This window comes from Desmodus rotundus, chromosome 1, assembly GCF_022682495.2.
Source record: "Desmodus rotundus isolate HL8 chromosome 1, HLdesRot8A.1, whole genome shotgun sequence".
Taxonomy (NCBI): Eukaryota; Metazoa; Chordata; class Mammalia; order Chiroptera; family Phyllostomidae; genus Desmodus; species Desmodus rotundus.
Window position 1 is genome coordinate 101,272,545 of NC_071387.1, and position 24,030 is coordinate 101,296,574.

General features: G+C 43.9%; 1 non-coding gene across 1 annotated transcript; it reads left to right on the forward strand.

Annotated features, from left to right (window-relative positions):
• Positions 1–4,379: 4,379 nt before the first annotated feature.
• LOC112298515 (U6 spliceosomal RNA) lies at positions 4,380–4,482 on the forward strand. The gene has a single exon (XR_002974154.1). It is a non-coding gene; the product is annotated as a U6 spliceosomal RNA (small nuclear RNA).
• Positions 4,483–24,030: the final 19,548 nt, after the last annotated feature.

Consider the following 24,030-nt stretch of genomic DNA (forward strand, 5'->3'; position numbering starts at 1 on the left):
CTCTAGTGTTTTTGCAACTTTAAGTCCAAAGTTGTTTCAAAATAAAAGAAAATGGTTAAAAATAAAAACAAACCATTACTGAGTCAGCAGTGTGCCAGGCACCCTCACGTATTCCATTCTTACTGATTAAGAAACTGAGAGGTTCAGAAGAGTACATTGTCCAAGCCAGAAAGTGAGAAAAAAAAAAATAGTAAACTTACACTGAACATGTTGTAAGTGCTAGAAACCACCGTACACTTTCACTTGTGATCTGGTTGGTCCTTACCACAACCCTCTGAGGTAGTATTATTGTCCCTATTTTAGAGATGTGAAACTGGGGGTTGAAGAGTGACATGCCCAAAGTCACAGGAAGGCTAGGGACAGAGTTCAGAACCAGATCAAGCACTGGTTGGTGTGGCTCAGTTGGTTGAGTGCTGGCCTAGGAACCGAAAGGTCAAGAGTTCAATTCCCAGTCAGGGCACGTGACTGGGTTGTGGGCCAGTCCCCAGGCATTTGAGGGGCAGCCCATCAAAACCAGATCAGACTCCTACAGCCACAACACTCTGAACAGCCCTGGCACTACCCTTTGTAAGCCTTATGTACCCCACCATCTTCTATATCCTGACACAGCTGGACAGGATGCCCTTGGAGACAGCTCTCACTGTTTATAATGCACCACTTATAATGCCCTACTTCCTAGTTTCCCTCAATAATCTGAGAGATGGACTCTCTGTGCTTTTCCTCCCCTCTCCTAATCATTTCATTCCACCCCCTGTTTGTAGTGACTTAGCATTTACATATTCATTAGTCATCAGATTTTTAGACCCAGATAATGACACTCTCTGCCCCCTTCCCTCGTGTATGTCTTCGGAAAGCAGCTGGGCTGCACTCCCAGCTGTTGAAACCTATAAATTGCCAGAGCCTCCCCATCTCCAGGTTAGAGCATGAGTCATTGCAAGAACCCTTGAGAATGAGGACCATGTGCCTGGCACTGTGTGTTAGGCCCTGGGTGCACAATTCAGTGGCATTTAGTACATTCATTGTTGTACATCTCTGTCTTTAAGGGGTGTGTAGTAGCTGGGAAAGATACTGTGTGAAAGTGATGGGTAGAGAAAATGGAATCCGTTAGGCTTGATGACAGTCCTACAAAGGAGGATAACTACCTCCTCATAATGCCGAGACCTAGAGGACAGTCACTAGAGAGTCCTGGATCCCTTCTCCTCCACCCCTAGGAAGCATAAAGGTGCCAGATACAAGACAGATGTAACAGATTTCTCCATCCATCCAATCCAGGCTGCTGCCAGATCTCTAGGGTTTGTCTCCATCTGTGATGTGTGCAGAACTTCCACCAGATGCAGGACAAATTAGAATGTGTCCACAAAAACTCAGCAAAAACTCTCAGAAAGCCTCAGTGGTCTCATCTCTTCCTTGCCCTCCCTCACACAAAGGTTCACCTTGTCAATCCATTCATTAGTGAGGGCCTAGACTTTGAGCCACCAGAAGTCACATGGGTTGACAACCATGACTCACTTTGGGATAAGTAGCTTGGAAACCCCCCACCCCGCCCCTGGTGAGTTACACAAAGCCACACAGACTAGAGTATAAATGCATCAGGACACAGATAATCATCATGTAAATCATAATACAAATCTCCTGGGTTTATGAAATAATTTACGGCCCCTGCTGGGCGGCTCTGTTGGTTGGAGCATAATCCTGATGTGCCAAGGTTGCAGGTTCAATTTCTGGTCAGGACACATACAGGAAGCAACCAATGAGTGCATGAATAGGTGGAACAGCAGATCGACATTTCCCTCTCTCTCTCTCTCTCTCTCTCTCCCCACCTTATCAATAATGTTTTAATTTATTTTTAAAAAGAAATACTTTACAGTTTGCAAGAGGCTTACAACTATACTCCTTCCTCTGATTTTCACGACAGTACTGTGGAGAGCAGGGATAGGACACATTGGCCCCCTCGCACAGAGGTAGGCGCTGGAGGTCACAGAACCAGTCCGTGACAGAGGTGCTCTAGAATCCCCAACTTCTCAGCCTGATATTCCCTCTGTTCACCCTGATAGTAATAACTACCCCTGCGGTCACTATCTTTTGAGGAAACAAAGGTTTAGCCAACAAATATTACAGGGAGGATTTGAACTCAGGTGAGTCCCTGAATGCCACCTTTTAACTCAGCTACACTCAGTTTACCCCTGTTCCATCCGGTCCCTCCTGCTCATTGGTATTGGATCCTTGGTACATGCAAGGTGCTGAGCAGCCAGGCCACAGGCTGGCCAGGATCAGGCTCTCAATCCAGGGCAGGGCCAGTATTGCACCCTGGATCCCACACCCATAATTAGGGGATGTGCCAGTTTGCTGTTGCTGCTGTAAAAATTACCACAAATTTGGTGGCTTAAGACAACAAAAATTTATTGTCTCAGTTCTGGAGGCCAGAGGTCCAAGATCAACGTGTCAGCAGGGCCGTGTTCCCTCTAGAGGCTCTAGGGGAGGATCCTTCCTTGTTTCTTCCAGCTTCTGGGGGCTCCTGGCAGTCCTTGGCAGGGGGCTGCACAGCTCCAACCTCTGCCTCCATCTGCACATAGCCTCCTTTGTCTCAGGATCTCTAATCTCTCTCTGCCTCATTCTTATAATGACAGCTGTCATTGGACTTAGGGCCCACCCAGGCAACCCAGGATGATCTCATCTCAAGAACCTTAGATTAATGATGTCTACAAGGACCCCTTTTCCACATAAGGTCACATTCACAGGTACCAGGGATCAGGAGTTAGAATATCTTTTGAGAGAACACTATTCAACCCACTACAGGAAGGAGGCAGGTTTAGGCCTACGGTGTCACCATGTTCTTCAGTGGGGACAGGGGTGTGGTGGTCACTGCTCCTGCAACAAGCCTGGAACAGGACGGGCCTTAAGCGCACCAGTGGCAGGGCCAAGGCTAGGTAGCCGGTCATCCAGGAATCGGGAAAGAGAGCCAGCCTGCTGGTTCCCAGGGCAGTGAATGAGCACAGCACTGGGCCGGGCAGGCAGAATCAGTGGTTCCTGAGATTCAGGGAGGTTGGAAAAGACACTAATTCTAAAGGGCTAAGGCTGTGTTGCCAGGATATCCTAATACCACATTCCTGGGCCACTTAAGTATCCCAAGAAGGCGGAAGTTGTGTTAATCACTTCTGCTGCAGCCAGGGACTAACCTCCTTTGACTCCAGAGCCCAGAGCTGGGCTTCCTCCTGACTCCTTATCAGCTGAGCCTGTGATCACAGTGCCATTTGCAGCAGGTGTCACTCCACCAGTGCCCAGGCAGGAAAGGTAGCCACGCAGGAGTGCCCTGGCTGCTGGTACGGGAGCAAGGTAGGGAGCTGGCTGCTCTCCTTCCTCATTGGCTCAAGGTGGAGGGCAGAGATGCCGGGCCACATGCAATTCTGGGCTTTAGTTATTCAACAAACACTTTACCTGCTCCCAACAAGCAGGGACAGCAATAAGACATGGGCAGAGGAGAGAAAATGCTTTGGAGACCTGCAAGTCCCAGTAGGGCCCAGGGAAGGGGACAGAGTCTCTTGAAGATTCTGAAAGAGGCAGCAGGATTGTGTGAGACTAAATCAGTGGGCTCTGCAGTGGGACTTCCAGGCTTCAAACCCCAGCTCCACAGGTTGCTGTGCAATCTTGGGTTAGTTACTTAAACTCTCTCAACCTTAGCTCTCTTCTCTATAAGCTAAGAATCAAAATAAATACTACTTCATGTGGTTGTTACGAGAATTAAATCAAACAAGCCAAAGAAAGAACTTAGCACAGTACCTGGTCTGTAGTAAATATTCAGCTAATGCCAGCCATTAGAAGCTATCAACTTCAGAGGTGAACCTTGACAGCAGGTGTGAAGTTTGATTTTATGTGTCAGCTTGGCCAGACTATGGTACTCAGTTGTTTGGTCAAGCATCAGTCTGGATGTTGCTATGAATGTATTTTTACATGTGGTTAACATTTAAGTCAACTTGAGGAAAACACACTACCCTCCATAATGTGGTAAACTTCATCCAGTAAGTCCAAGAGAAAAGACTGAGGTTCCACAAGGAGGAAGGAATTCTGCCTTGGACTGCCTTCAGACTTGACTGCCACATCGACTCTCACTGAAATTTCCAGTCTGCCAGCTTCTCCTGCGGATTTCAGACTTTGCAGGCCCACAACCTCTCTCTATAAATACACATCTTATGGGTTCTGTTTCTCAGGAGAATCCTGACTAACACACCAATATTGAGTCTTCCGATCCATGTTCATGGCTGGGGAGAGGGGCCAATGTGAGGGGACGAGGCAGCACCTGGTCATGGAGACAACAGGGAGTAAAACAAATGAAGCATACACTCAGTGCCGGGTACTTTACACGTGACAAGAGGTGGGCACGTGTGCTCACTTCGCCAGCTCATACACTAAAATCAGAATGATACAAAGATTAGCATGGGTCTGCACAGGGATGGCATGCAAATTTGTGACACATTCCGTATTTTTTAGGAGAAGGTAAAGGGGAGATCAATGTGACATAAGGAGACTTGACTTTGGGTGGTAAACACACAATACAATATACAGATGATGTGTTGTAGAACTGTACACCTGAAACCTATATAGATTTAGTAACCAATGTCACCCCAATAAATTTAATTAAAATTTTTAAAAAGAGGTGGGCACACAACAACATTTCACAAAGAGAAGACTGAGGTTCAGAGAGCTTAAGTGACCTATTCAACGTCACCAACAAGGAAAGGGAATGTCTACATCAGGACCCAAACCTGACTCACATATCCATGACTTTTCCCATCAGTCCAACTGATTCTTCTCAGGGGAAGAGAAGAATCAGCATGTCAGGGAAAGGGGCGGAGGGCTGTGTGGGAGGCACGGGGACAGAGAAAGGGCACAGGCTGAAGGGTCAGAGAAAACCACAGAACCCCAACCCAGTCAGGACAGGAAAGGTGAGCCCAGTACTGTTTAAAAGGTTAACTGCATTTTATTGAAAGATATCTTTTGGACGCAGCATCTCTTCTTCCTCGGATCTCCAGCCTTCCACCTGCCCTGCAGATTTCAGACTTGCCAGTCCCCATGATTATGTGTGCCAATGCCTTAAACTAAACCTCTCTGTAGATAGATGCTAGGTAGATAGGATAAAAAGATTGATAGATCTAGGTCCATCTCTCCATCTACTATATACACATCCCAGCTGTTCCGTTTCTCTGGAGAACTCTAACACAGACGGGGCATTAGACTGTGGCCAGGACCCACAAGGACGAACATCCCAAACAGAGGCCCTGGGGGGTAGGTTGTGCTGGGGAGGTCGAGCAGGCCAGCTGGGCTGCAGTGCAGAGGGAATATGAAGCAATTCAGCAGGTCAGGCAACCTGAGCTTTGTGGAGAAGAGACTCAGAGGCTTTGGAAGAGTCATGAGGCAAAGTGTGGGTGCCTGGAGCTGCCCTTGCAGAAGAGGCGCTGCACAGAGCACACTGACAGACTCCCACCATTGTATCTACTGCCAAAGGCCGAACCAGGCTCGTTGCAGACGTGTACTTGGGATGAAGAAGAAAGCTACCTCTCGTATGGGTGACATTACACACAAATGTGGACACGTGGCTCAGTCACAAGGCTGAAACACCTGAAAAGGTGTTGAGGGTGAGCAGAAGGAGCTGGGTCAGCTGAGGCTGTCTTGTGGAATCTGGGCGTGGCCTCCCTGATACACAGGGATCTGGAATGTGCGGTACTGCAAAGTGGATTGCTGGTGCATATCTGAGGCTCAGGTGATTCTGAAGGCAGGGGTTATCAGGAAAGAACAGCATTCTGCAGACAGAGCCTCTGAAAGGCAGGTAGTGGGAGCTGGTTTTACCCTGGAGCCCTGCTCACAGCCTGGTGCCAAATGATGTCATCCCCACCAGAATCTCTAAAAGTTGACCTTGGTTAGTAACCCTGAGCAGACTTCACTTGCCAGTTCACAAAAGAAAATGGCCAGGGCTTGCTTCCTGGTGGCAAGGTGGAGTCATTTAGTTCCAGGGGCTTCTCTCTTCTTTATTAACAGGCTTCCTGCTGGGAACAGAAGTTATGCCTGCCCTTCCTAATTCCTAATTGCTATAAAATCATATATATGCACCCTTTATTTCTTCCAATGACATAGACACTAAAATAGAACACAGAGCAGAAGTCATCAACCTTGATGTTTTAGAATGTCAGAGCCAGCATTCCATTTCTCGCAACATGGAAGCCCAGCTATCCTGAAAAATCCTCCTCCTCTAAAACACCTAAAAAGAAAAAAAAAATTACTCTAGTAAAATACATAAAACAAAATTTAGCATTTGACCATTTTTAAGTGTATAACGTTTGATGGTATTAAGTACGCTCATATTGTGTGCAACCATCACCACCATCCAACTCCAGAACTTTTTCATCTTCCTAAACTGCAACTCTGTGTCCAATAAACAGTAACTCCCAATTTCCTCCTTGCCCCCAGTCCTTGGTAGTCTCTATTCTACTTTCTGTTTCTGTGATGTTGACCATTCTAGGTACCTTGTATAAGAGGAACCATACAATATTTATCCTTCCGTCTGGCTTATTTCACCTAGCATAATGTCTTCAAGGTACATCCATGTTTTAGAATGTCTCAGAATTTCATTTCTTTTTAAGGTGGAATAATATTCCATTGTATGGGTAGACCACATTCATTTGTCAATGGACATCCAGGTTGTTTCAACTTTTCAGCTATTGTGAATAAGGCTGTTACGAACATCATCAGTATACAAGTATTTGTCTTGAGCCTGATTTTTCTTGGCTTACTTTTGATGATTTTTTTTCTAGAAATTTTTTTTTCTGAGTGTGAAAATTATTGCTGTAAGTTTTCTCAAAGTCTGTTATTATCTTTGTAATTTTTTGCTGTATTTATGATTATGTCCCCTTTTTAAATCTTCATATTTTTGTGTCTATTCTCTCTCTGTCCTTTTTTTTTAGAGAATAAAGTTTTTATTCAGTCTCCAAGAAAGGAGAGGGGCATGGTATGAAGAGATATACGAGCTTTCTCTTCTTCTTTTTTTTTTTTCTTTTAGAACATCTGGTCAGAGATTCACCAACTGCATTACTCTTTCAAACAGCTAACCATATTAGTTAGAATTGCATTCAGCTCTGGGTTGGGGAAAACCTCCAAATAACAGTAGCTTAACAAGAAAAATTCTTTTTCTTACTATAAAATATCCAGGGCTCCATCCAGATTTGCCCTGGCAATCCATGGTGTTGGAGAACCGGGCTCCTTATATCTTGTTGCTCTTTCATTATCCAGGGAAGGAAAAGTCACTGTCCAATATCCAAAGGTCACCTTTTGGTTCGAGATAATTTCTGGAGCTCCAGCCAGAATTTCAGGCAGGAAGAAGGAACAGAGAGACAAAAAAGACTTATCTTCTTTCTTTATATCCCTGGAATTGCACACACCATTTCTGCTCATACCACATTGGCCAGAACACAATCATATAACCAATTAACTTGCAAAAGAGTCAAGAAAATGTTGGGGGGGGTCTTGTTTTCTCTTCTCCAAACCTTCATGTTGTTGCTGTCCTACTTTTTCCATCTAGATATGTTATAAACTCCACAATATCAGGTTTATTTTGCTTTTAAACAGTCAATTACCTTGTTAAAAATTTTTAATAAGAAAAATTATTTTTTGTTTCCCCTTTCCAGTGGTCTTCCTTCCCATATATACATCCAAGTTTCCATCTGGGGCCATTTTCCTTCTTCCTGAAGAACATTCTCTAATATTTCTTTACAGCGCGTATCTGCAAGAAACAAATTCCCCCAGCTTTAGTGTTTTTGAAAATGCTTGGGGTTTTCTTGAAGAATATTTTCACTAGATATAGAAGTCTAGACTGACATTTTTTTTCTTTAGCCTTTAAAGATGTTCTGATGTCCTCTAGTTTATATTGTTTCTGACAAGAAATCTGTGGTAATTCTAACCTTTGTTCTTCTATATTTAATGTATCTTTGCCTCTGACATTTTAAACAATTTTTTCATTATCACTGGTTTTTAGCAATTTGGTGATGATGTGTCAGCATTTGGTTTTCTTTATGTTTATTCTGCTTGTAATTCTTTGAGTCTTGGATATGTGGGTTTATAGTTTTCATCAAATTTGAAAGAATTTTGGCCAGTATCTCCTGAAATATATTTCTTTCCTGACCCTTCCCCTTCTGAGATTTTATTCATACAATTACACATACACATACCTACACACACTGCTTAACATTTTCCCACAGGTCGGAGAGGATACTGAATTGCACAATATCAGGGAGGGAGCTGGGAAGGAGGGACAGCTTTCTCCTAGACAGAAATGATGGCAGAGGCCATTGTTCCTTTGATGAGCCCTCTCCCCACAAAGCCAGCATGTGGGTGCCATGTCTGAGACTCCATCAACCTGGTTCATACCATTTGCTCTGCCCTGGTGATTCCCTGAGGCTCCGCCCCACCCAACTTTCAGGCCCACCCAATATTTCTAGTGGCTTTCCCAAACAAATGGCCTATTGTGGCTCATGTTTCAGATTTTCCTAGAATCTCTCAAACAAGCAGCATCTGGCTGCAGTGTACCCTTAACCTCTTGCTAAGTGGCCCCAGGTCCAGCACTAGCAGTGCTGGCCTTAGCTCACAGCTTGGCCACACCTGGGCACCTCGAACCCCAGCACAAGTAGCAGCAACCCGCAGATCACTTTGTAGCTCATGCCAGGTGGCCCCAGGCAGAACACATGGTGGCTGACCTTGGTCTGCACCTCCCAGGAGGCCCCAGAGCCAGCTTATTCAGTAGACAGCTTCAGATGATACTGAAGCATCCCCACCAAAACACCTCCACAAATGACATGCTCAAGGGGTGGATTCAACAGCACCAGAGTGCCACTGAGGTAAGTCCTGCTCTGTGGGGTGGACCCCTCACAGCTGACCCTCAACAGTGGTCAGAGGTCAGTTGTGCAGCCAATTCTTGAAGCCGATCAGCCTGGAAGTAAATCCCCCCCATTGATGTGCCAATAGCAATCAAGGCTCAACTACAACAGAAGAAATAGCCCACATGGAGGGGAGCACACCTCAAGTTCCCAGCTTGGGTGATCAGGGAGGCTGTGCCACTGGATCCTACAGAACACCTACTACATTAGGCCACACTATCAAGCCTGGCAGACATGGCAGGCCCACCTAATACAATACATAGAAACAAACACAGGGAGGCTGCCAAAATGAGAAGACAAAGAAGCATGTCCCAAATGAAAGAATAAAACAAAACTCCAGAAAACAACTAAACAAAATGGGAACAAGCAATCTACTAGATGCAGAGTTCAAAACACTGGTTATAAGGATGCTCAATGAATTTAGGGAAAAAACCAACAGCATAAAAAGGACCCACCAGAAATTAAGAATCCAGTAACTGAGAATAATTTACAAAGAAACAGTAATACAATATGTGAAGCCAAGAAACAAATCAGTGATTTGGAATATAAGGAAGAAAAAAACACCCAATCAGTACGACAAAAAGAAAAAAGAATCTGCCAACCAAGATGAAGGCATAGGTAGATATGCTTCACTTCCTCATACAATGAAAGGAAGGTTGACAACCAGTTTAAAAACAAAAAACAACCAGAACTGCCAGAAAAACAAACAGTATGGAAGTCCAACAACCAAGGAGTTAAAGAAGAAACCTTCATCCAGGCAGGTAGGAGAAGCGGAGATGGGAAGCTGGGGCTAAGAGGACACATGACAAGAAGGTGGCTGGAGGACTGGGCAGGTGAGGTGGAGTCTGGTTGTCCCACATTTGTGTGTGGATAAACCAGGAGGAACAACTGGGGAGTGAGATAAACTGCACAACCCAGGGTTCCAGTGTGGAGAAATAAAGCCTCAAAACCTCTGGCAGTAAAAACCTGTGGGGGTTGAGGTAGTGTGAGAAACTCCCAGTCTCATAGGAGAGTCCTTTGGAGAGGCCCACGGGATCCTAGAACATACCCAAGCCCACCCACTGGGGAATCAGCACCTGAAAGGACACAATCCATTTGTGGGAAGCGAGGGGAGGGACAGAAAGGGTGAGAGCCAAGCAAACAACATTTTTCCCTCTCTCACTCCTACTCTACATACACCACCACAACACAGTGAAGTGGGTTGCCTCGCCATGGTGAATACCTATGGCTCTGCCCCTTACAACATAACAGGTGTGACCAGACAAAGAAATATGGCCCAAATGAAAGAACAGATCAAAACTCCAGAAAAAGCCCTGGCTGGTATGGCTCAGTGGGTTCAGTGCAGGCCTGTGAACCAAAGGGTCACCAGTTTGATTCCCAGTTTGAGTCAGGGCACATGCCTGGGTTGTGGGCCAGGTCCCCTGTAGGGGATGTGAAAGAGGCAACCACACATTGATGTTTCTCTCCCTCTCTTTCTCCCAGCATTGCCCTCTGTCCAAAAAGAAATAAATAATATCTTCAAGGCAAAACAAAACAAAAAGAACTCCAGAAAAAGAACTAAGCAACAAGGAGATAGCCAAGCTATCATACGCAGAGTTTAAAACACTGGTAATCGGGATGCTTGCAATCAGGATGCTCAGAGAAATGATTGAGTATGGTAGCCCAATAAAGGAAGAAATGAAGGCTATGCAAAGGAAGATAAAGGAAAATATACAGGGAACCAACAGCGAAGGGAAGGAAATCAGGACTCAGATCAATGATTTTGAACAAAAGGAAGAAATAAACATCCAATCAGAAAAGAATGAAGAAACAAGAATTCAAAAAAATGAGGAGAGGCTTAGAAACCTCTGGAACAAGTTTAAACATTCCAACATCCGAATCATAGGGGTGCCAAAAGGAGAAGAGAAAGAGCAAGAAATTGAAAACTTATTTGAGCAAATAATGAAGGAAAACTCTCCCAATCTGGCAAAGGAACTAGACATGCAATTCCTGGATGCTCAGAGAGTCCCAAAGAAATTGGATCCAAGAAGAAACACTTCAAGACCTATCATAATTATATTACCCAAGATTAAAGATAAGGAAAGAATCTTAAAAGCAGCAAGAAAAAAGGAGACAGTTGCCTGCAAAGGAATGCCCATAAGACTATCAGCTGATTTCTCAAAAGAAATCTTACAGGGAAGAAGGGCTGGAAAGAAGTATTTGAAGTCATGAAAGGAAAGGACCTACATCCAAGGTTACTCTATCAAGCAAAGCTATCATTGATAATGGAGGGCAGATAAAATGCTTCCCAGATAGGGTCAAGTTAAAGGAGTTCATCATCAAGACCTTATCATATGAAATGTTAAAGGGACTTATCTAAGAAATTGAAGAAGATCAAAAACTATGAACAGTAAAATAACAGCAAACTCACAACAACTATCAACAACTGAACCTAAAAAACAAACAAACTAACTAACTAAGTGAACAACTAGAACAGGAACAAAATCACAGAAATGGAGATCACATGGAGAGTTATCAGTGGGGAGGGGAGGGGACATTAGGGGGGAAGGTACAGGGAAAAAAGCATAATTGGTAGGCACAAAATAGACAGGGGGAGGTTAAGAATTGTATAGCAAATGGAGAAGCCAATTAACTTTTATGTATGACCCATGGACATGAACTAAGGGGGGAGGAATACTGGAAGGAAAGGGTGGTGCAGGGTGTAAGGGGATAAAGGGGAGAAAAAATGGGATAACTATAATAGCATAATCAATAAAATATATTTGTAAATAGATAAATAAATAATTTTTAAAAGAATCCCCCCAAAATGAACGTAGAGTGTAAGGAGACTCTGAGACAACTTCAAGCATACCAACATTCTCATCATGGGAATGCTGAAAGGAGAAGAGAGACAGCAAAAAATTGAAAATCTATTTGAAAAAAATAATGACAGAATACTTTCCTAACCTGGTGAAGGAAATAGACATACAAATCCAGGAAGCTCAGAGAGTCCCAAACAACATGACCCAAAAAGGTCCATACCAAGAATCATCATAATTAAAATGTCAAAGGTTAGCCCTGGCTGGTGTGGCTCAGTGGATTGAGTGAAGGCCTGAGAACCAAAGGGTCACCAGTTTCTCAATCAGGGCACATACTTGGGTTGTGGGTCAGGTCCCCAGTTGGGAACATGTGAGAGGTAACCACACATTGATGTTTCTCTCCCTCTCTTTCTTCCTCCCTTCTCCTTTCTCTAAGAACAAATAAATAAAATCTTTAAATTAAATAAAATAAAATGCCAAAGTTTAAAGACAAAAAGAGAATCTTAAAAGCAGCAAGAGAAAATCATTTAGTTACCTACAATGTAGCTCCCATAATACCATCAGCTGACTTCTCAAAAGAAACTTTGCAAGCCAGTAGGGACAGGCAAGAAATATTTAAAGTGGCGAAAAGCAAGGACCTACAACCGAGACTACTTTACCTAGAAAAGCTCTCATTTAGAATCGTAGGACAGACAAAGAGCTTACCAGACAAGAAAAAGCTAAAGGAGTTCATTACCACCAAACCAGTATTATAAAAAATGTTAAAGGGTATTTTTCCCCCCACCCCTCCACCCCACCCCTGCCAAACCCACCTATCTCCCCCGCCTCCACCCTCCACCTTGGTTTTGTCCATGTGTCCTTTATAGTAGTTCCTGAAGACAAACAATAGAAGATCAAAAACTTAAGCAATAAAATCACATTAAATATATATCTATCAACAATTGAATCTAAAAAAATTAATGAACAAGCAAGCATGACAGAAACAGAAAAAGAGTAAGTGAATACAACAAAAGAAGTGAAAGATTTGTACCATGAAAACTGCAAAACACCATAAACCAGAAATTAGATTAGTGGTTACCAGGCCAGGGCCTGGGGTTAGGGGAGTTAAGTTAGGGGGTGCAAGTTTCTTTTGGGGGTGATGAAAATGTTCTGGAATTAGATAGTGGTAATGATTGTACAACTTTGTGAATATACCAAACACCACTGAATGGTACACTTTCTAAGGGTGAATTGCATGAGATGTGAATTATATCTCAACAAAAAGAGCGAGTGAAGAGGAGAAAGAATAAAACCAGAGGACAAAAAGTAAATGAGACTGATTAGTTAACCAAAGCCTTTTTTGATTTCCATATGAGTCCAATAAATTGACCTCGTAGCCTGAAGACACATGGTGAAAATTTCCACCAATGACAACCTAAGTGTTTTTCTCATATTTCCTCTTCTTTGCAGGAATCCTCAGCGGTTATCCTGACGTGGCCAATAAAGCAATGGGTAAAAAATGCCATTTGTATCCACATATCTTGAGACATCCCCAGGTTCCATAAAATAGCTTAGATACTTTCATCAATTTGCAGTGTCAGTCCTCTTTGACTTAACATCTGTGACAAAGGCACAACCATGATAATAATATTGTGGTCTGATGCCTAGACTCATAACTAAAGAAAATGCTAAATATCTATTAGAAATGAATAAAAATAAAAACATAATTTACCCATCCAAAAAAAAGCCCATAAAGATGGATAGATATAAAGTATTTTGTGCAGTTACAGGCTATAGTAGGGGCTCAATAAATGTTAGCTATAATTATTACTGTACTGCTAGTAAATTTGTATAGAATTCACAGGCCTTCCATTACTCCCTCTGTGCTGACTTCTTCTCCTTCTCAAGGTCCCATTATTTGCCTTCCCCTGGTTAACTTTCCATGGTCCTGAGAGATGACTGTGTAAGAGTTGATAAACTGACTCAAGCTGAGATATCAATGACTAATAGAGCCTTGTAGTTCCCCCCCTTCCCTTCCCTCCACTGTCTGTTCTTGGGCAAATCATTTGGGGGGGGGGGGCTGCATCACAACTAAATCACTCATACTTGCCACTCACATGGGTGGTGAATGGATTATCTTTCATTGATGAAAATGACCATATTGTCTCCCAAACTATATCTCTAGGAAGTAAGATGATTGGGTTGGAGCCAAGATATTGTGGCCTCCATGGCAACAATGCAAACTTGTTCACCCAAAGGACTGGTTTTCTGATTTGGCCTCCAACACAGTAACCAACAAAAGAGCCAGCCTTATGCACCCACAACCTCAACAACCACCCTTGCTGACACCCCCGGCTCCACTAAGATCCTCACCCTGGATCCCACACTCTCAGCCATTCTCTGACAAAGAGACTGGGCTGGGAAACCAAGGGCGCCAGACATACCCAGGATGTTCTCATCACACCCCAGAAAGAAAACGCCATGGTTGAAAAGAGAAGGGAAAACTATAAATAGAGGTCAGAGTCCTCCCACCCTGACCTATCTTTGTATATAGGTCTGTGAGACATAGAAGATGTAGATCTATAGGTGATATATAGAAGCAGATGTAAATGTAGATATATATCTATATATACCTCAGCTAAACACTCCACACATCTTCTACTTAATTCTGTCAACTTGGAAAGAAGTATTTTATTAATGAGAAAACTGAGATTTACAGAGATTTTTTCAATTATATTTTATTGATTATACTATTAAGTTGTCCTAATTTTTCCCCCTTTCCCTTCTCCATCCAGCACCCCCACCTCCCTCAGGCAATCCCCACACCACTGTCAACGTCCATGGGGCATGTGTATAAGTTCTTTGGCTACTTCATTTTTTGTACTCTACTTTACATCCCCATGGCTATTCTGTAACTACCTATTTGTAATTCTTAATCCCCTCACCTCTTCTCCCACTCCCCCACAACTCCCTCCCATCTGGCAACCCTCAAAACACTCTCCATATCCATGATTCTGTCTCTGTTCTTCTTGTTTGCTTAGTTTGTTTTTTAGATTCAGTTGCTGATAAATATGTATTCATTGCTATTTCTTTGTTCACAGTTTTGATCTTCTTTTTCTTAAATAATTCCCTTTAACATTTCATGTACAAATTGTTTGGCAATGATGAACTCCTTTAGTTTTTTTTCTTGTCTGGGAAGCTCTCCATCTGCCCTTCGATTCTAAACAATATCTTTGCTGGGTAGAGCAATCTTGGCTGTAGGTCCCTGCTTTTCATGTCTTTGAATATTTCTTGCCAATTCCTCTAGCCTGCAAAGTTTCTTTTAAGAATCAGCTGACAGTCTCATTGGGAATTACCCTATAGGTAACAGACTGTTTCTCTTTTCCTGCTTAATATTCTCTATCTTTAATGTTTGGTGTATTAATTATGATGTGTGTGGGAGTGGGCTTCTTTGCATCCATCTTGTTTGGGACTCTGTGCTTCCTGGACTTGCATGTAGGTTCCCTTCACCAATTTAGGGAAGTTTTCTTTCATTATTTTTTCAAATAGATTTCCAATGTCTTGCTCTTTCTCTTCACCTCCTGGCACCTCTATAATGCAAATGTTGGAATGCTTGGAGTTGTCCCACAGGCTGCTTCCACTATCCTCATTTTTTTGGATTCTTTTTTCTTGTTGTTCTGATTGTCTGTTTGTTTTTTGCTTCCTTGTGTTCCAAATCATTGATTTGATTCTCAGCTTCATTCACTCTACTGCTGATTCCTGTAAATTGTTTATTTCAACTAGTGTATCCTTCCTTTCTGATTGGATCGTTTTATGCTGTTAAGGTCCTCACTAAGTTCCTTGCGCATCCTTATAACCAGTGTTTTGAACTCTGCATCTGATTGTTCATCTCCATTTTGTTTGGCTCTTTTTCTGGAGTGTTGATCTGTTCTTTCATTTGGGCCATGTTCCTTTGTCTCCTTATTTTGGTAGCCTCCCTGTGTTTGTTTCTATGTGTTAGTTAGAGCCGCTATGACTCCCTGTCTTGGTAGTGTGGCCAAATGTAGTAAGTGTCCTGTAGGGTCCAGTGGCACAGCCTCCCCTATCACCCAAGCTGAGTACTCAAAGTGCACCCTTTGTGTGGGCTGAGTACACCCTCCTCTTGTAGTTGAGCCTTGATTTCTTTTGGCAGGTCAATGGGAGGGATTTACCCAGGCCAGTCAGCTGCAAAGACTGGCTATGACCACTGACCACCAGTCTCTGCCCTCTGTGGAAATTAGCTGTGCAGAAGCAGGGTGGTGGTGCCCCAACATGGTCTGTAGCTGTCCACTGGGTATGCAGGCCCTGGTGTTTCCCTTGTGGTGTAGGCCAAGGTCAACCCCTACCTGTGTTTTTCCCAAGGCTACCCTGCATGAGCTATAAAGCAATCTGAGATGGTTGCTACTTGTGCTGAGTTTGAAGATTCCCAGGCAAAGCCAAGCTGTGAATCTAGGCTGGCTGCTGCTAGTGCCATACCTGGAGCCACTTAGCAAGAGGTACAGGAATTGTGGGCTTACTGAAGCTGGCAGATTTATGAAGTTGCGAAGCATGAGCCAAGACAGCCATTCATATTGAAAAGCCACTGTTAATGCTGCAAGTTGGGTGTGACATAGTCTCAGGGGATCTCCAGGGTGTGGCAAACTGTGTTAGCCATGCTAATTCGCCTCAGATATGGCACCCACCTGCCAGCTCTGTGGCTCTGTGGAGGAAGGGCTCAGAAAAGGGACAATAGCTTCTGCCCATCTTTCTATCTGGGAAAAATGCTGTCCCCCAGCTGCTGTCTTGGTGCCAGACACTTCAGGTCCTCCATGTATGCCACTGGTGCCTTCCAAGCTGCTACCCCTGTGCTGGAGCTCAGATGGAGTGAGTCTGAGTAAGTCCATGTGTGGGTTCTTTAAGAGGAATTGTGTGGGACTCTAGAAGTTTCTTCCAGTGACTCAATCCCTGCTGGTTTCTGCAGCCAGAAGTTATGGGGACTTATCTTCCTGGCACTGGAACCCTGGGCTGGGATGTCTGGTGTGGGGCTGGGACTCCTCACTCCCAAGATATCCCTCCCAAATTTTTATCCACCACACGTGAATGTAGGAGCAGCCTGTTCCACATCTCCGCCCCTCCTACCAGTCTGGATGGATGTGGTTTCTTTAATTCTGTAGTTGTCATACTTCCATTCAACTTCATTTCTGACAGTTCTTAGTGGTGGTTGTTCTTTAGTTTGGTTGTGATTTTGATGTGATTGCGTGAGTAGGTGAGCTGTATTTACTTCTGTTGCCATCTTGACCGGAAGACCCAGAGATTTTTTTTTTTTATCTTGACCAAAACTGACAGCTGACAGGGGACTGGAGTGAGGCTCGTATGAGACTTAAAGACTCTGAAGTCACTGTGATCCACTGAGGGCCCCACCTGAGTCCCACTGGTCTTCTTGTCATTTCTTAGACTCACCTGACAGTACCTTGATTCTGTGTCTGTGCCCAGGGTTGGCCCTACCATCACAAGACACCCTCCCTCTTTCTGAGACAGCCCTTATGCAACAGGCTCCAGCTACACCCCGCACCCCCCGCCCCGCTAAACCTGCATCCAGCACCAGGGGAAATTAATCAGTTCTTCCTCGGTCTCCTCTGACAGAGTGCAACCTTTGCTCATTGATTCAGGGGTTCATTGGGCCAGATCTTCAGCTTTACTCTAAAAATTTAGGCCTGGAACTGAATCTTTGATCCTTGTGCTGAGCTCATGGGCTTGGATGGAGCTGGATGCCAAGTATTGCTTGAATCAGCGAGTGAATCCAGCAATATTTTTACATCTCACAAATGTTAATTCACAGTATTGTCTTTGAGAAATAATTGATTATAACATAATTTTTTAAATGTAGGACACCAATTCGATTTCTCACACATAATTTTTAATGTGCGAAAATATACATAACACAAAATTTACCATTCTGACCATTTAAAGTGTACAGATCAGTGGCGTTAGTTCCCTCATACTGTTGTGCAGCCATCGCTGCCATCCATCTCCAGAACATCTTCCACTGAAACTGTCCCCCTTAAACAATTCCCTACCCCCCTTCCCACAGCGCCTGGCATGCACCCTCTGCTTTCTGTCTCTATGAATTGGATGGCTCTACGTATCTCATAAACGTAATCATACAGTATTTATCTTTTTTGTAACTGGCTTATTTGATGTAGTATAATATCCTCAAGGTTAAACCATGTTGTAGCATGTGTCAGAATCATATAATTTTAAAAAGACATTCACTGGATCATCCAAAATGTTGATGACCTCCTGCTGTAGGCAGGGCCTGCACTCAAGACTCCAGACTTAAAAAAAACAAAAGGTAAATGACAGTCTCCCCTTCAAGGTGTCAGCCAACTAAATTCATTTTTTTAAGTTCTTTCTGTTATACGCGGCCCCCGCGCGCCGGGCCTCGGCCCCCTCCTCCTCCCGCCCCCCTCCCTCCTCCCGTACCCCTCCTTTCTCCTGCCTGCGCGGGCCGCGAGGCCCTGGCTATGCCGGCACCCTCTTGAGGAGCACCGGCCAGCAGTGCGCGGATGAGAGGGACGGAGGGAGTGAGGGCTGGTACTGTGCGCCCAGCGGGGAGGCCGGGGAGGCCGGCGTCTCCCAAGCCGCGGCCAGGGCACCCACCCGCGCCCCAGGAGGCTGCCCACCAGTCCCCGCCGCCGGCGCTCCCGGCTCGGGCTCGGGACTAGACCACTAAGTTCATTTTTAAAGGGTCCAATGTGCTACCAAATGAGAGACAGGCAACAACCCTAGCCTTCCTCTCCACCCTTGAAAATGGATTTCTATACTCCAGCCAAAAACTATTTCTCAATGTGAATCTATTGATTCCAGAAGACAATTTAAAAATGGAAATGACTAATGGGAGGAATTTCAGGCCACCTCAGGGTAGTAAGTAAACAAATAACAGATGGAGTCCGGTATCAGCTCCTCAGGTCATGCTCGAAATAGCATAAAGCGGCCTCTGACTCTTTCTATGAATCTCTCTGAAAGTTCTGAAAGACACCAAGACTTCCCATCCAATAAAACTGCTCCTTCCGCACCAAGGGTCCACAGTGTGCCTGCTGGAGGGCTGCTAAGAAGGCTTTGGACGGAATGAAGGTCCGAGTTCCAGGAAGTGATGAAAAGCAGAGAAAGGGAGATGGCATTCATAGGGCTCCTACTCAAAGCCAAGTACCACACTAGCTTCTTTCACACAACAATCAAGTACAAGAGATGTCATCACCTCGTGTTTTTAGATGCAGAAACTGTGACTTAGATGAGTTAATAAAATACCCAAGTCCACACAGCTAATTAGTGTGTGAACTATCTCAAATTCAGGCTTGTCCAACCTCAAGGCTCTGCTCTTTAGCCCATGATGCCTCTCATTCCTTGATAGAGAATGATGCATTTCTCATCTCTACCTCCTACACTGCTCCTTGAGAGAGTGGCCGTGCTGTCTCTTTTCCTCCACAGGACTCGGTAGTCGGTGTGAATTTGCCTTGTCTCAGCCACACCACCATGGACACTGCTTGCTGGTGACCTCGTCATCTGCCCCTGAGATTTCACCTTCCAAAATATCTCTTTGGATTCTTCTCCCAAGGAGACATCATCTTGGGAGAAGAACATAGATCAGCTCTTGGTAAAACGTTACACACAGAATCAAAGGGATCTTGAAGGTCACATTATCCTGCCCAGTAGAGCAATCTCTGGGCGCATGTACTAGTTTATTCCAGGGATATGGGAATCACAATCAAGTAAGGCGTCCTGTTCCATGGTTGTACAGCTCCTATAAAGTACTTTTAAAAAAAAGATTATATTTATTTTATTTTTAGACAGAGGGGAGAGGAGGGAGAAAGAGAGGGAGAGAAACATCAATGTGTGGTTGCTTCTTGCTTGCCCCCTACTGGGGACCTGGCCTGCAACCCAGGCATGTGCCCTCACTGGGAATTGAACCAGCGAGGCTTTGGTTTGCAGGCCAGCACTCAGTCCACTGAGCCACACCAGCCAGGGCAAAGTTTTTTACATTAAGACAAAATGTTTTTCCGATAGCTTCTTCTACTCCCCATGTGGCATCAGGAACAAACATGCTCCTTCTTCCAGGCAGTCTTGCAAGTCTCCTCTAATGAGCTCACTCCAAATCGTCAATAACACCTGTGCTTTCTTATGTGACTAAATGACAAAGACAAAGTGTAAAGTCCTAGTTATTTGTGTTCACGTGCACACACTTACACAACCTCACAACTGAGGGGAAAACAAAAGGCTCCCAAGTGAGGTAACACAAGAAACCCAAAGGGATTCTCAGATGTGGGGGGGTGGCGCTCCTGGATGCAGGAAGTAGCTATTCCATCATTAATTCATGCAAGTGGACAGGGAATACAGTTAGGATACCTGTGGAAATAAGAAACAGAGGAAACTTAGTCAGAGCCAGCCCTCAAGGGCCCCTGAAAAGTCAAACACCTGAGCCTTGAGGGAAAAGCAGAAAACCCAGGACGGCAATTCCTCCCGGCACTAGAACCGGAAAGCCACTAGAAATCCTAAGCAGCATGGGAACCCTCATGCATTCGTGGCCCCCAACTTTAGTGCTCTGCCATTGAAGTCATTCAGCTTCCTCTCATGCTCTGTGTCTTCTCATCTCTTTTCTACTCCTCCTCTACCAAGTGTGTGGTTGATTCTGCTACATTTCCCAGCTCACTAAGGCACAGCTCTTCAAACCAGGACCCTGCAGAGGTCGCTGGCCACTGCTGCTCAGGGAACAACTGAGGAAACTAATCCAGAGCTGGAGGCACTGCAGTTTCACTGGAGGGGACAGACCACCCTGTGTCTGATCAGCATAGTGCACCCACTGTCCAGAAGGAGAACTAAGAAGGTGTTCATTTCAGTGCATGAAGAGAATAAGCAGACACAAGACTTCTTGGGTATAATGTCCCCAGACAGAGAATTGGCTTAATTCTGAGATCCAGATGGAGAGGACTCAGTGAGAATCACTGTGTGACCAGCTGCTTCTTGTTGGTGATTACTTGGGGTGCCTAATACAACCCCAACCCCAAACATCATTCCATCATCTATTTACCACTTCACCTTCACCCCTCTGTGGCTTCCAGTTTCCTCTATTAAAATTAAAATAGAGGAAAATAGCATATTCCTATGCTACTTAGGAATAAATTTAAGACTTCTACACTGAAAGCTACCAAACGTTATTGAGAGAAATTAAAGAAAACCTAATTAAGTGAAGAGATGTACCATATTCAAGGATTGGAAGACTCAGTATTGTTAAGATGTCAGTTGTCCCCCACATTAATCCATAGATTCAATGTAATTTCAGTCAAAACTCCATAAGACCTTTTTAAAGAAATTGACAAGCAGATTTTAAAATTTAAGTGGAAATGAAAAAATCTTAGAATAGCCAAGATAATCTTAGTAAAGAACAAAGTTGGAATATTTACCCTAGCTGATTTTAAGACTTACTAACTATAGCCATGGCTGGTGTAGCTCAGTGGATTGAGCCCCTGCCTGGGAACCAAACGGTCTCCAGTTTGATTCCCAGTCAGGGCAAAGGCCTGGGTTGTGGACCAGTTCCCCAGTAGGGGGCACATGAGAGGCAACCACACAGTGATGTTTCTCTCCCTTTCTCCCTCTCTTCCCTTCTGTCTATAAGTAAATAAAATCTTTTTTAAAAAAAAGACTTACCATAAACAACAGTAATCAAGACAGTTTGGTATTAGCATTAGCAGAGTCCAGCCTTGGCCAGTGTGGCTTAGTTGGTTGGAGCATCTGTCTGTAAGTGAAAGGTTGGAGGTTCAATTCCAGTCAGGTCATAAACAAGGTCTGTCCAAAAAAAGTCAAGCCACTGTTAATATAATGAGAACAGTTTTTGCAACATCGATGTAACCTGGCAGCCAAGGAGAGTGGACTGGAATGTGCATGCGTGAACAATCACAACTTCACTGTACTGGTCATTGGGGAGGGGGGTAAACACTGCTCAGTGAGCATGTGTACTGTGTGTGGCTGTCACACTGAAAATGACTAAGCGAGCAGAGCAACAGATCAGCATCACATTTTTCATTAAGCTTGAACATTCCTCTGTGGAAACTATTAGGAAGATTCAGAAGGCCACAGTGGGCAACTGGTGATTGGCAGCTTCATCACGACAATGTGCCTGCTCACGCATTGCATCTCATGCAGAGTTTTTTGGCAAAACATCAAATCACGCAGGTGCCTCAGGCCCCCTACAGCCCAGATTTGGCACCCACTGTGACTTCTGGCTTTTCCCAGAACTAAAATCACCTTTGAAAGGGAAGAAATTTCAGACTATCGCTGAGATTCAGGAAAATACTATGGGACAACTGATGGTGATCGGGAGAACTGTGTGAGGTCCCAAGGTGTCTACTTTGAAGGGGACTGAGGCATCATTGTTCTATGTACAATGTTTCTTGTATCTTGTATGTTCTTCATTAAATGTCTCTATTTTTCATATCACATGGCTGGATACCTTCAGGACGGACCTCATCTTTGTCAAAATTTATTGAACTATACACTTAAAATGTATGCATTTTATTGAAAATAAACTATAATTTTTTAAAATGCCCCAAAATAAGAAGAATAAAGACAGAAAGAGAGATTATAGGAAGGAAGGAAGGGAGGGAGGGAGGAAGGAGAAGATTATTCTGAGAGATGATTCTTCCTTGTTTTAGTCGTGGCCATCATGGGTTATTTGATGAGAGGGGAATCACCCAAATCAACCCTACTGGCTTCCCCCACAGGCTGTAGCAAACTGCTCTCAGCGGCGATCAAACTGTGCTCAGGATCACCCCATGACCCTGTGACTATCTGAACATGCTCTCCAACTAATTCTCATCGCCTTGCAGGGCACTTTATGTCCTGTAAAGAAAACGCGCCTTTTCTTCAGTGAGCTTGCTGGAGCTGGCACTCAGCTGGGCTGGGGCATTCGACTCGGGGATGGCCATCCCATCCTCACACAGGCCCCTGCTTCTGAACATTCTCCCTCTGACATCATCTGAATCCACTAACCACCAAGCGACTCTGTGATGCCAAGTTGTCCTTACGGGGAGATTTCCTGCAGCAGCAGGGAGTGATAGCTGGTTAGCCTGACAGTTCTACTTTTGATGAAAATCAATAAACTGACATGGGGTTTGATATTTTTAAAAGTATAATTTATTGATTATGCTATTAAAGTTGTACCAATTTTTCCCCCTTTGCCCCCTTCCACTCAGCAACCCCAGGGCACTCTCTCAGGCAATGCCCACACCATTGTTTATGTCCATGGGTTATGTGTATAAGTTCTTTGGCTACTCCATTTCCTATACTGTGATTTATATCCCCATTGCTATTCTGTAATTCTGTACTTCTTAATCCCTACCTCTTCACCCATTCCCCTACACCCCATCCCATCTGTCAACCGTCAATACACTCTCAGTATCCCTGATTCTGTCTCTGTTCTTCTTGTTTGCTTAGTTTGTTCTTTAGATTCAATTATTGATAGATATGTATTTGTTGCCATTTAATTGTGCATAGTTTTGACCTTTTTCTTAAATAAGTCCCTTTAACATTTTATATAATAATGGTTTGGTAATGATGAACTCCTTCACCTTTTTCTTGTCTGGGAAGCTTTTTATCTGCCCTTCTATTGTAAATGATATCTTTACTGGGTAGAACAATCTTGGCTGTAGGTCTCTGTTTTAGTGACTTTGAATATTTCTTGCCAATCACTTCTAGCCTGCAAAGTCTTTTGAGAAATCAGGTGACAGTCTCATGGGAATTCCCTTATAGGTAACTAATTGTTTCTCTTCCTGTTTTTAAGATTCTCTCTTTCTCTTTAAACTTTGGTATTTTAATTATGATGTGTCTTGGAGTGGGCCTCTTTACATCCATCTTATCTGGGACTTTCTGTGCTTCCTGGACTTGCATGTCTGTTTTCTTCACCAAATTAGGGAGATTTTCTTTCATTATTTTTTCAAGTAGATTTCCAATTTCTTGCTCTTTCTCTTTTCCTTCTGGCACCCCTATGATGTAAACATTGGAATGCTTGAGGTTGCCCCAGAGGCTGCTTACACTATCCACATCTTTTTTGATTCTTTTTTATTCTCGTTGTTGTGATTGGCTGTTTTTTGCTTCCTTATGTTCCAAATCATTGATTTGATTCTCAGCTTCATTCACTCTACTGTTGTTTCCCTGTAAATTGTTCTTTATTTCAATTAGTATATCCTTCATTTCTGACTGGATCTTTTTTATGCTGCTGAGGTCCTCACTAAGTTCCTTGAGCATCCTTATAATCAGTGTTTTGAGCTCTGCATCTGATAGATTGT